Genomic DNA, 13,159 nt, shown 5'->3' on the forward strand with positions numbered 1-13,159 from the left:
AAGTTCAAAATTTTAACTAACTCCGTATTTAAAAGTTCTACATAGAATTTCTTACAGAAGATTGCATAATTATTGTTTGCTCTGTCTATGGAGGTAATTACGAAATTTTTTCGTAGTTGCTTAGTTGGTATATATATATACATATATATATATATACATATATATACATATATATATATACATATATATATATATATATTATTACTAACTAATTAAATATATTGATCCTAAAATGTTTTGATAAGTTGTTATTGCCAAAATTAAGAAGAAATAATAATAAGAAACATAAGAAAATTCGAAAGAAAGTCTTCCATTCTAACTCATTTTAAAGAAAGCGAATGAAATAAAAACTATTTTCAACCACAATAGAAGACCCCAGGCTATTTAACCCCTCAACTGTTCAAGGAAAGTGAAGAGGCTTTTCTCCTAACCACCAAAAGATCCCCCCTACTAGAACTTATACCCGTATTGGTAAATGAAGGGAGGACAGATGAAAGGCGTGGTTTAGGCTCTTTTCGCAAATTTTTTAAGAATTTTTTCATCTTTCTTTTACAATAACACATTTCATAATTGAAGAAAATAATTGCGAATTTTTTCTTTCGGAAGCTTGAAATGTATAGTTCGATTACGTGAACTCAAAAATAAAGATTTACTGAATGAATTTTGATAAAAAACGTATTTCCAGAAGATAACTCTATTACTGATCTTTCACCTCCATTAATAATTTTAAATTTATAGTAAAACAAAAAGTGATTTCACAAAATCCTAGAATAAACTATGAAGTTTCAAATGCTGAAAGAATTTTTTCAAAATATCAAAATGCAAAAAAGTTATTAGTAAATGAAGCTCCCACAGAAAAAGCATTAGCTGCTGGCATTGAGAGGGTAGGTATTGCGTCCTCTTAACAGCCATACTTAGTTGAGATCATGAGTTGGAATATATTTTTTTTTTCAGTTACAACAAATTGCTTTTTCAATGTGCTGATCAATTCAATACAGGAAGAAAATATTGAACAAATTTGATGAAATAGCTTTTCATTTAAAAGAAGAAAAAAAGGTTTCAAAAATGGTTTTGCTTAATATCTTCCGTTGTGATACATTGTTCCGGTCTCATAAGCTTTTGAAAAGAAAAGCTTTTTTTTTTGTTAAAACCATTTAAAACAAAAATAAAATGTGAAATAATATTTTAAGTCCTTAATTGAAACTAACTAAACCATCCAAAAGTATCTTGGAGTATTTCATTTAACTATTACTTAATCATATTACTTTTATTCGATAAACTTTTCTAAATAGAATATTATAAAAAAGAATATTACTTTTCAATAAGCAATTCAAAAATATAATTTTTTGTTCTTCAAATTTGCTAACATAATAATAAATAAAAGAACTGAATATTGAAGAGTAATTTTGCCCCTGCTTGTGTGTATTATAAAAATATCATATTTTAGAATTATTTAATTACTGTCATTTGTTTACTGCATACCTACATATCATATTATTAGTTTCATCTATATATCATATAAATCTTTCTTGTTTTTTTCTTATTTGTTTGAAACAATAAAAATTTTAATGTAAAATTAAGGCAATATTTAACTTTTTATATTAAGTAATTAAAATTCCATATAAAATAGGGTAATTCTACTAATACTGATGTTATATTTGTAAACTTGAAATGCATTTAACTTAATTAAAAATCCTAAAATACTTTAAATATTTTTTGTAAGGATAACTCTTGAGGTCTTATGCACTTGTGCTGAAACTTTTTAACTTCCGCGAATGTTTTAAGAAAATAAAAACTGTTTGTTATGGACGTAACAGACACAAATATCAAAAGTTTTTCATATCAAGAGATAATATAATAACATTTTTGAAGACATTCAAGTTCTAAAGATTGTGACTCTCAATAATTAAGAAAAAGCACATATAAATTTGCTACTGGCTTAACATTTGGTGTTACTGACATAACACTCTCTGATTTTACATCATAAATTAGCTTTTACAAAATGGAAGCCAATAAAAGATTACAAAAAGTATGACTAATAATTAAGAATTTTATGAACATATTTGATAAGTAAGAGAGAATTTTAATAATAAATGTTTGAGTAAAACCAATACTTTTTGTGCACTTTTTTTTTCAAAATATATGATTATATAAAGATTTATTAAGTAAAAAGTTAGTTTTTTAACCATGTTTGCTATTTAAGTAAGAAATAAATAATGCTCATATTCTGATTTTTACGTGTGAAATTTACAATGCAGCAGTGAACTTTGTTATAGAGAAAAATTAGAAAAGTGTTTTCTTTTGATCTGTGATAGGCTAGTACTTTTTTTTATTTGATTTTTTCTTTCATTTTAAAAATATTGTGCCACACCATCAGAAAAATATCTACACACTGAAGATCAAGAATTTTTTTCAATTCCCCAAATAAATAGTTATAAGACAAATAATCTGAGATCATTGCCTATGAGTATAGATTTCACATATTGATAGAAAAGCACATATTGTTTTGTTGCACATGGTACAAAAAATTATGAATTTTTTTTACTATACATTTTGCTTTTAAAATGAATGAAAAAAGATAATAAATTTAAACAGTTGTTTTTTAAGTATTCAAAGTACTTGATTTAAGATTTTAATGAACACAAAGGAATTATTTAAATGTAATTGATAATTATGTATGAATATCCTTTCTTATATATTTCTATATCTCTACAATATGCATTCACATTTAATAAATAATTAGATGTTTACTATTTAACTTAATCTTTCTTTTGTAATAAACAAAATGTTTAACAAATAAAATATTAACAACAAAAATACGATTCATAGATACAAAATAAAATGCATCTTCATTCAAATGCAAAATATAAATGTAATGTCTCTTCATTTCTTTGTATTAAAATATTTAAACATAACAGAAACTATTTCTGCTTTTCAGTCCTTAAGCAATTTCACAGTTTGAACTGAAATAATCTAAAATGAGAAATACAATATGGATGAAAAATTAAAAGAAATGTTTTGGCTTTCAAATGATATTCTAAATTGTTTCAATTATTTATTATTTGTTAAATTTTTTAAGATGTATAACTTTTTGTCCTGATACTCTTGATTCTTCAAAACATGAATACAAATGAAGATTTTAAAATAATAGATTTGAAGAGTCAAAAGATTTGGATTTTTGATACATCTTTTTATTTTAAGTAATGATGCTAGCAAAAACTGCAAAATTAAATTGTCCAAATTTAGGTTAGAGACCATCCACTAACTATATACATGGTTCATGGCCTTACCCATAGAATTTTTTTTCTCTAACTTTTTGAGAATTCCTTCATTTTATGAGGAAAAAAAAACTTAAGTAACAATTTTGCTTTCTCATTTTTTTATTTATTTTGTGAATTTAGGAGCTTATGAGCTAATTTATAATTTTTCGTAAATGCAGTAAGAAATCATTAGGGTGGAGTTTAATAGTTTCACTAACGTCGATTTTTCTTTTTCATATGATTTTAAAAAAGAACAATTCTAATCAACAGTACAATAATCATATTGTATAATTTTTAATTATGGAGTAGATGCCTTATCCACAAAATTGTTCTTAAACACAAATGCTGAGTTGCATATTCACTTAATTTTTATTTTGAAATTATTTAAATCCTACTTTAAAATTATTTAATTAAAGAAATTTTCAACTAAATTATAAATTTTAATTAAATATTGGCATTAGAAGAGGTTAACTAATGGAAACTTGTATTTTTTTTTTTATACAACAGTACCATTTAAATCTTCTAAAATATTGATGTCAAACTATTATGAGTTGTTCATTGCTCCATTAATAAAATTTTATTGAAACTGTGAAAACTTTCTGTTCTAAACAAAATTGAAATTAAAAACAGTATATTTTATTGTATCTGTAATACAACAAACTAAAAAGTTAACAACAACAAACAGTTAAAAAACATTAAACTAACTGCAAAATTTAATTAAATATATAATAAAGATACATTTTATTATGTCTGCAATAATATATGTCTCTTTTTAGTTTGTTATTTATCCTTTTCAAAAGTAGTCTGATATGTGTATATATTGTACAAAAATATATGCATTGTAGAAAATGTTTATATTGTATGTTGCACCATTATTGACCATTTTACTACAGAAGATAATAGTTTTTCAATGGGACAAAGAAACTATGAACATTTTAAAAACTTGAAAGATCAAGTTAGATATTTTTGGAAGATCTCGGCATTTTAATTAAGGATATTACAATGAGGTGTGTAAAAGATATTTCTTAATAAAGTCCATCAAGAAGGTTTCATCAAAAGAAATAATTAAAGGGCAGCGATGTTTGTAAATTATTATTTGATATTAAAAAAATAATAATAAATAAAAAATTTAAATGTGGATAAAAGTAGTATAAAACTTTTAAAACAATTCACTGTTTAATGAACATGTTTCAATTATATCCATTTAGTTTTAAATTTATTTAAATTCAAGTATTTTTAAAACTTTATAAATATGTAGTTTGTGTTTATAAAAAATAAAATTTTATTGAAATTCATGAGGTTGTTGAACTTGAATAAAATTTTGATTTTATTGAGTGATTATATAGTTGTAATTAAATAATAATCTTGAGTTTTAAATTTATATAAATTCAAGTATTTTAAAATTTTAAGAATATGTCGTTTGTGTACATAAACAATTCATGAGATTGTTGAGCTTTAATAAAAATTATTTTGAATATATTCAGTAATTAGATATTGTTGTAATTAAATAATAATCTTAACTATTTTAGTTTGGAAAAATAAAGTATTTTAGCTACATATTTGTTTTTGAATAAAATTAAGTATTATTAATACATTTTATCATAGTTTAGATTAAAAAATGAAAAAAATCAGATTTAAATTTAAAAAAAAAACTTATTTCAATTTTTAATTAATTTATCTTTTTTTAAAAATCATTAATTTCACCAACCCTAGTCACAACAGTTATACTTTTTTTCTAAATAATAATAATAATTGAAGGTTTTTAAGAAATTCTAAATTTCGATTAGTTGACAGATGTTCATAGTAGTAAACAGAGCTGAATATTGATGAAATAAAATAGATGAATAATAAGAAAGAACATAATTCTATAAGCAGCATTTTTATGTTATCTATAACCTCTAAAAAATAAATGCATTTAAAAAGAAATCACCTCTAGCAGTCTTTTTAGATTTCAGACCATACGATCTCTTCCCTTCCCACAATGCAGGCCAGCGTTCTTTTTGTTCCAATTTTACAGCCACATCTTAAGGAAGTAAGTAATTTGTTCCAGGTATGAATCCAGGCTGATCTTGCAAACCTGTTACAGATTTAATAGCAACAAGCAGATTAGAATATTTATTAAAACAACATTTTACAATATAAAAATCCAATAGTCATTATACTATTTAAGAAAAGAAAACAAAAACTTAATCCTAATATGTAAATAAATTAATTACTTATAGAATTACTAAGCTTTTACATAAAATTCAGCCAACATTTAGCATGACTTAATTAGTAAGATTCTTTCATTATAATGACCACTGCATGAGTCCTGTTTGCTGGTCCCTAGACGCAATTTTATTTTAACGCCCTTAAGACGCCATAAGAAAATTTTTATAGCAAATTCTCTTTCTCCTTTAATTCTAATTTAAAGTGTAGAAAAATAAAGTTCAAAGAAACCTAGAGTAAGCCATGAATTTCAAATACTGAAAAGAAAATTTTAAAATATACAAATGAAAATAAATTATGAGATAATAACTTAGGAACTGAGAAATTCTCTTCTAATAATTTGTTTCCATTTTAATACTTCAAAGTATTTTTTTGAGCAACAGAAACTTTATGACTTACACTAGGTTTGCCTGAACTTACTTTTTCTTACTTTTAAATTAGTAATGAAGGAGATTTTGCAATGAAAATTTTCTAACCACAGTATGACTTCCCCTTAAGAACGTCTGAACTGAACCCTACTTTCAAACAAGGCAATAAAAATTTTGTTTGATTTTTGATTAATTCCAAGAAAAACACTCCAAAAATAGGTGCTAAGATAATTAGGAGCTTTCAAAAGTAAAATTTCTTTCATTTATCAATCAATAATTAAAATCCCGCAGAAAACTATTCAAACTACTCAGGTGTTAACAATGAAACTGGAAATGTAAGCAAACGTAAGAATTTTGCGAGAAGCATCTGTAGATCATTTGATGCCGCCTGTTGAGGAAATATTATTTATTTCCTCATTGTGGTTAAATTCCTTTCTATACCATTCATAAGATTCACTTTATCTTTCCTGTTTAAGAGTTAAGAGATTTTTTACAAGAAACTGCAACTGTAAATTTTCTTTACAAACAACTCAGAATCTGAAAAATAAATAGGTTAACTGAACAGCATAAGTTTCAGTACAGAATCAAAATAGTCATAATAAATATATAAATAAATAAACTTTAAGGGTGAACCTAGATTCTTTCATTATTAAACCATTAGAATGCAATGCATATGTTGACAATGCATACAATACTGACAATAGAAAACAAATTTTTCCACACATGGTTTTAAACTACTGTTTTACTCTTCTTTTACAGGGTTGCCATTCAAATCTGAAAAATAATTCCCTGTACATATTATACACAATATATTGATAGGAAACACACAATTGATGTGCTCTTGAGAAACCTATATTAGTCTAGCTATACTAGTTTTAATTGCCGGAAAAGCTTTAAGAAATAACATACTTAAAACAGATAACGCTATAGTAAATGAAATAGTTTAGTACGGCTGAAATATCATCCTTAAATATCATAAAAATTGCACCTTGAATATCCCAAAGACGAAAATAACAAATAAAATTCCCTGTAATTTTCCAGTTTGCTGGGAATTCCTGGTTATTTTAGGTGATTTTTAATTTTCCTGTTCTACTTGTGGAGTAGCAACCCTGTTTTTAATCAGAAGGAAAAAGTTATCTTTCCTAAGATAATAAAAAGGAGCATAAATGTGCATGAATAATAAAGAAGTCAAGATAAAATAGATACGGATCTAATAAAAATTAAAAGTTATGGTTGTATTTTTAAGAGCTGAATATTTCTTCTCTTTTGTTGCCCTGAAATGATTAAATGAAGACAAATTTCATAACTATACAGAGACAGTAAGAACTCTCATCAATGTTATGGGAGTAGAGATTAGAGGGTCCCACACACACTAGGGACCAAGAGGAAAACATCAGAAGTAATCCTGGTCTACTTTCTGAATGCAACATACCAGGCAGATATTCTGTAGTGGAAAGCTGTCTCATAAGATTTCCTTTATCTAAAGTTTAAAAAAAAAGTCATTCATAGAAAACTACACAAAACAAATTTTAGTTTTGATTGTCTTAAAATATTGTAGATTATTAATATCATATTAGCATGAGAGTGGGAAAATAAAAAAAAAAGTCTATGAGTATCTATCAAGTCGAATCAAGAAAAAAATAAATGAAAAAGAGTGTGAAACTATTTTTTACTGAAAGAAAAAAATTAAATTAACTACATACTTATTATTTTTTGCTATATGTGTGCATTGACAACACAATGAACTTAAGATTAGTTAAAAAAATTAAAAACTGTTAAGATTTACATACATAAATCACGATTAAAGAAAATAAAATAACAATAAAGTAAATCAACAAAACAATGTAGAAATATTAAGAAAAATAGTCACTTAACGTAGCTTTTTCTTTTATTATTTTTAGTTCAAAATATATCCAAAAATTTGAAGAATCTCATGCGTGATTAATAAAATTAGAAGAAAAAAAAGGTTTTTAAACATAAATGTGTTTTATTCTATTATTTTGATTAGAGAGGAAATGTCTTTATTTTCATTTTTATTTCATAAAAAAATTTATTCTATTTTCAACAAAAAATAAGCACTTGAAGAATATTTTTAATCACTTTCCACAAAAAAAAAATAATAATAATCATAATTAGGAATCATGCAGTACTAAATATAGTTTTTTCCTGTCATTTAAAGTTCTTAATTTATAAACATAAAATCAATGAAATTCAAAAAAAAAAAAAATTTCACAGACTTTACATAATCATGATAAAATAACTAGCTTCTGACAAATATTGCAGAGAAAATTGGGAAAATCATGAATTTTTTTGTAATTTTGTATTCAATACGATACAACAAAGAAAATTTTTTTTCTTTAAAGAGAGCTTTTAAAAAACGTAAATCAAAAGTAAGCACTTTTTAAAAACGCTATGCACCCTGTATTCATTTCATAAATGAATAAGTACAATAAGTGCCAGATAAATACCAAAGTAATTAACTTTGTCATAAATTTCATTCATTTTCGCAAAAGTTCAAAATTCACATACCATAGTACCCTAATCACCCAAATACCATAATAAAAAAAGGATTATTGTTTCAAAATTTTTTATCATCCCTGACACAGATATGTACTAATTTCTCCTAATTTATTTGGCAAACAATATAAGCAGTTTTGAATGGATCAAAAGCAAATGAAATTAAATGAAATAAGAAGTTTGTATCTTATTTCGGAGTTTTGTTTATCTGTTTATTTTGATATTACACTAAAAGAAATATATAAAAGATTCAATTCCTACTTTAGTCAACAAAGAAACATTTTATTTTAGTTACATTTTTATTAAATAATATTTTATTAAGAATTTTTTCTCCCATATAAAACTAAATAATTAAAATTATGAATTAATATTTTAAAAAACTGTATTAACATCTCACTAAAAGTTTTAAAAAATGTATTTGTACTTGAATGGGTGAATAAAAAGTATTTTATTAACGATTGAAAATTTGAACAAGATATATAGGGAGAGTGGGAATAAATAGTAGGAATTGAAAAATGCACTTAAAAATAAATTTTTATCCAATCAAAGAGGAAAACTACAGAAAAAAAATTCAGATTTGCCACCATTGGGCGTCTACTTTAACTCATAAAATGTACAACAAAGAAAACAGCAACCTTTGCTAATGCTGCTTTCTTCCTGGATGCTGATGACAATTTCATCCCTTTCTTCTTGACTCTGAGAAGACTTATCTTCTGTGGTCAGTTGTTCCATCTCATTGGTCTAAGAATTTTCCTCAGAGTTTCCTGTTTCAAAACAGAAAAATGTGATCACCTAAATTATGTTTCACATTATTAACTACTGTCAATAGCAAACATTTGGTTGTAGCAAGCTTTTTTAGTAGTCCCATCTGAACTCTTATATGCTGTAAGATTTTATTTTACATTTTATGACTTTCATTGAACAGCCAACTCAATTTTTTGGGTTTTTGACTACTAATCTTCAACTCCATCACCTTGTAATTTTGATCCTAATCCAGAAGACAAGGGAACTGCTGGACCAAGTATTGGGAGAAATTTGCCTTCTTGGAAGACTTTTATATGGAACTAACCCACATTTGCAATACATGGAGAGGAAAAATCATGAAAACCTTCCACAGCTAGCCTGACGGCAAGGGGACTCTAAACCCAAGATCTGTCTACCAATGATGATATTTTACATCAGCACTGTGGCCTCTGCAAGCCGGATGCGGAATTTGTAATGATCAGTCATCGCTGGGATTCGAACCTGGTTCACTTCATTCAGAGACAAACACTCTATCCCCTGACCCATCACGACTCTAACTGTAAGAATTATAGTATGTTTGTAGTGATTTATTATTTCATTTCTTCAGTTCTTATTTCAATTTATTATTTCTCCAACTTTAAATTTTATAGCAACTTACTTGTTTTTAATTATCAGGATTATTTTGTTTAAATAGTTTGAGTGGAAACAAATTTTAATTTAACAATCTATTATTGATTTAATAAATTTAATTCAGAATGATTTTGTCAACCAGTATATAATACAAATATATATATATATATATATATATATATATATATATATATATATATATATATATATATATATATATATATATATATATATATATATATATATATATATATATTTGTATTATATACTGGTTGACAAAATCATTCTGAATTAAATTTATTAAATTTATTATATATATATATATATATATATATATATATATATATATATATATATATATATATATATATAGGCATTTTAACTTTTACTTCAGTTCAGTAAGTTTGTTTTTTCTTTTTACTCATTTTCATTTGCAAACATTTTAGTAAATGAATAGTTTCATTGTTCCTTTCTTGGTGGTCTTTCTCCTATGGATGGTCACCACATTATTCAGTGCAAAGGTCTTCATGGAACTTTGATAACTGAGAGCTATTCATTGGCAAGAAGCCTAATGAGGTAATGATTTTCTGTATATCTGATTTTACATTTGCTTTATTTCATTTTTATACTATAAACTCTCAGTCATTAAAAAAAAAAGTTCTTGAAATGAAAAACAAAAAGTGTAACACAAATACAAAAGCAGAAAACATAGGATGATTAAAAAAAAAAAGATACTTATAAATTTTTTTTTAGATTATTTTAAAATGAAAGATAATGAAATAATTCACCATAACATAAAATATACAATGAGATGGGCAATTGCAATACAGTCATACCTTCAGAGAGTTCAGATTTAGCAACAGGTATGTTGGAGTTTGTGACTTCCCTTGACTTCTCAGATGGAACATCATTATCAGGGGGTGGAGAGGAGAAGGAAGATGGAGCGGGACGAGCCACATCTGAACTGGCTTGAAAAATTGGAAACTCTACCCTGTCTAAATCACGACAACACTGATTTCTCTGTAGAACGTAGAAGTCGTAATTTGCTGCCTAAAATGACAATTAATAAATGAAGAATTTGAACATCAAACACATTACTATCAGACTGATATTTTATAACCGTCGGTGAACAGCCGACACATTTTTTGGGGGTTTATGACTACTAATGTTAAACTCCATAGCCTTGCAATTTTGAACCCAATCCAGCAAACTCCTGGATGAAGTATTGGGAGAAATTTGTCTTCATGGTGGGCTTTTTTATGGAATTAACACACACTTGCGTTAGACGGAAAGGAAAACACAAGCAACACCCCTTTGCTGTCCCAAAACATGGTACACATGATTTTCTGGGCTGACATTGTTTGCTTAAACTTCACTTTCTAGGATGAAGTTGAATCCTGCTGTTCCATTCATTGATGCTTTGATTCAGGTGTACTGTAGGTCGCCCAGGTTTCACCGCCTGTAATGAGTAGGCAAAAAAAATCATCACCTTATACGTGGTAAAGCCCAAGGAAGGTTGAGACCTCTCCCATACATTTGGTTTTGTTCAACTTTAGCAACATTTTCGGAACCCAGCGTGAGTGCAGCTTTCGGTAATTTAATCTTTCAGTTACTAATACATAAAGAGCACTTTGACAAACTAGAGGAAAGTCATCAGATAACGACTTAGTCCTAAGGCACACTTATTTTCGCTCACTGTTTGATCAACATTCTGCACCAAATTGTCAGTAGTGACTGAAGGTTGCCTACCTTGTTGGTCATCCTGCAAATTTGTATGACCATCTTCAAATGCTCGAACCCACTTCCTAATCCATCACTCATAATGTTTTATCAATCAGTGTGCAGAGCCAAATTTCTCAACAAAAAATAAGCACTTTCAAGCAAACAAAAAATATTTTTCAGCACTTTAAAAAATTTTCATAATTAGACAGGGTGGCAAGTTTCCGACAATTGCCGAAAACCAAAAATTTTGGATATAATAAATATGAAGTATTTTTAAATTAACATACACGTGAAATTACAAGTGCTCCATCAATATTATGTTCTTGAATTATTTTAACATAAAACTCTTTTTGTTTTCAAAATTACTGTCAAAAACCAAGATTTTAGAGTAGAAAATATTAGATAATTATAAATAAAAATGTGTATTATAATATACATAAAAATATAAATGTGTATTACATTATACAGGGGTCTGTCCAGACATTTTGTGAAAGGTCTGTTTTTCCAAAATTGTGAAAAAAATATTCATAATTTGTGAATATAAAATAAGCGTTAGGTCATATTCTTTTAACCAGGGTCCTGCTTTTGTGAATTTGTACAAATAGGGTCCTGTTATTGCAAAAATTGATAAAAACCTTTTCAAGAAGTTATTCTATTGTAAAGAGATACAAGATTCTGCTCAACAATTGCTTCTACTAAATTAGAGATGCAACACACAAATATTTGGTATTTAGCCTATACTGGTCAACACAGAATATTCATTTCCGACGAATGATAGAAACAAAATCACTCACATTTGTAATAGCTTCAATTGACATATTTTTAAATAACACAACTTAGTAATGTATCACTTTTATGTGTTATGCATTAAGTAAATTTAAACAATTCTTAATATAATATTTATAATATTTTATTTAAAAAATTGCCAGAAATTAATTTTTATTTACATAATATTCTATTAATTAATTTTATGAATAAATATAAATTGATCAATGATTTATTTACAAAAAAAATTATGATTTAACATTAATAAGAATGTGCACACGATGTGTGCAAAAGTACAAATATTTTCTTAGAATACTACATTTGGAATTTAAACTTAGGGAAACTTGTTTGTCTCGAACCATCTTTCTTTCACCCCCAACCCCCTCGGAAGTGTTTATTCGATTAACAAAACAATAATGAAGATAAACAAATTTGTGAAGGGTCTGATTAAAAGATAAATTATTTTGTGAAGGGTCCGTTTTAAGGAAAAAACATTTTGTGGACGGACCCAAATTTCTTCTAAACAGATCCCTGTTATAGTATTATAAATATGTAATTATAAATAAAAATGTCAAATTGCAATTTATCCAATCCCTTTATTTGTTTAATTATTAAAAATAAAAATACACAAAAAATTATCTTATAAAATATCACTTAACAATCATCTTATTCTTTTTATACGTAAAATCAGTTTTCGTTTACTTCCATTTTAATTCCTCTTTTTCCAATCTTATTCCTCTTTTAGCAAGCCATTACAAAAAAGTGATTTTGAAGCTTTCAGAACTAAGTTCAGTTTTCAGTTTTGTATGAATAAGAACGAAATTTGAAAATGTTCTTTCATTGATGCTAAGCTGTATGGACTAGAACGTTGACCTACTAATTTATTATAACGTAATAAAATAACATGTAATTAAGAAATTTATTCTAATAACTGTACTAAATATT

General features: G+C 26.1%; 1 pseudogene across 1 annotated transcript in view; it reads right to left on the minus strand.

Annotated features, from left to right (window-relative positions):
• Window positions 1–5,453: 5,453 nt before the first annotated feature.
• LOC147806765 (nonsense-mediated mRNA decay factor SMG8-like) overlaps window positions 5,454–13,159 on the minus strand; it is a 32,316-nt pseudogene continuing 24,610 nt past the window's right edge. The window contains exons 15-17 of the transcript XR_015435733.1: window positions 10,564–10,777; window positions 8,989–9,117; window positions 5,454–7,316 (exon numbers count right to left, since the gene is read on the minus strand). The product of XR_015435733.1 is annotated as a nonsense-mediated mRNA decay factor SMG8-like (transcript). The remainder of the gene's footprint in view (window positions 7,317–8,988; window positions 9,118–10,563; window positions 10,778–13,159) is intronic.

The sequence above is a fragment of the Parasteatoda tepidariorum genome, chromosome 7, assembly GCF_982258835.1.
Source record: "Parasteatoda tepidariorum strain Cologne lab strain chromosome 7, Ptep-v5.0, whole genome shotgun sequence".
NCBI classification, from domain to species: Eukaryota; Metazoa; Arthropoda; class Arachnida; order Araneae; family Theridiidae; genus Parasteatoda; species Parasteatoda tepidariorum.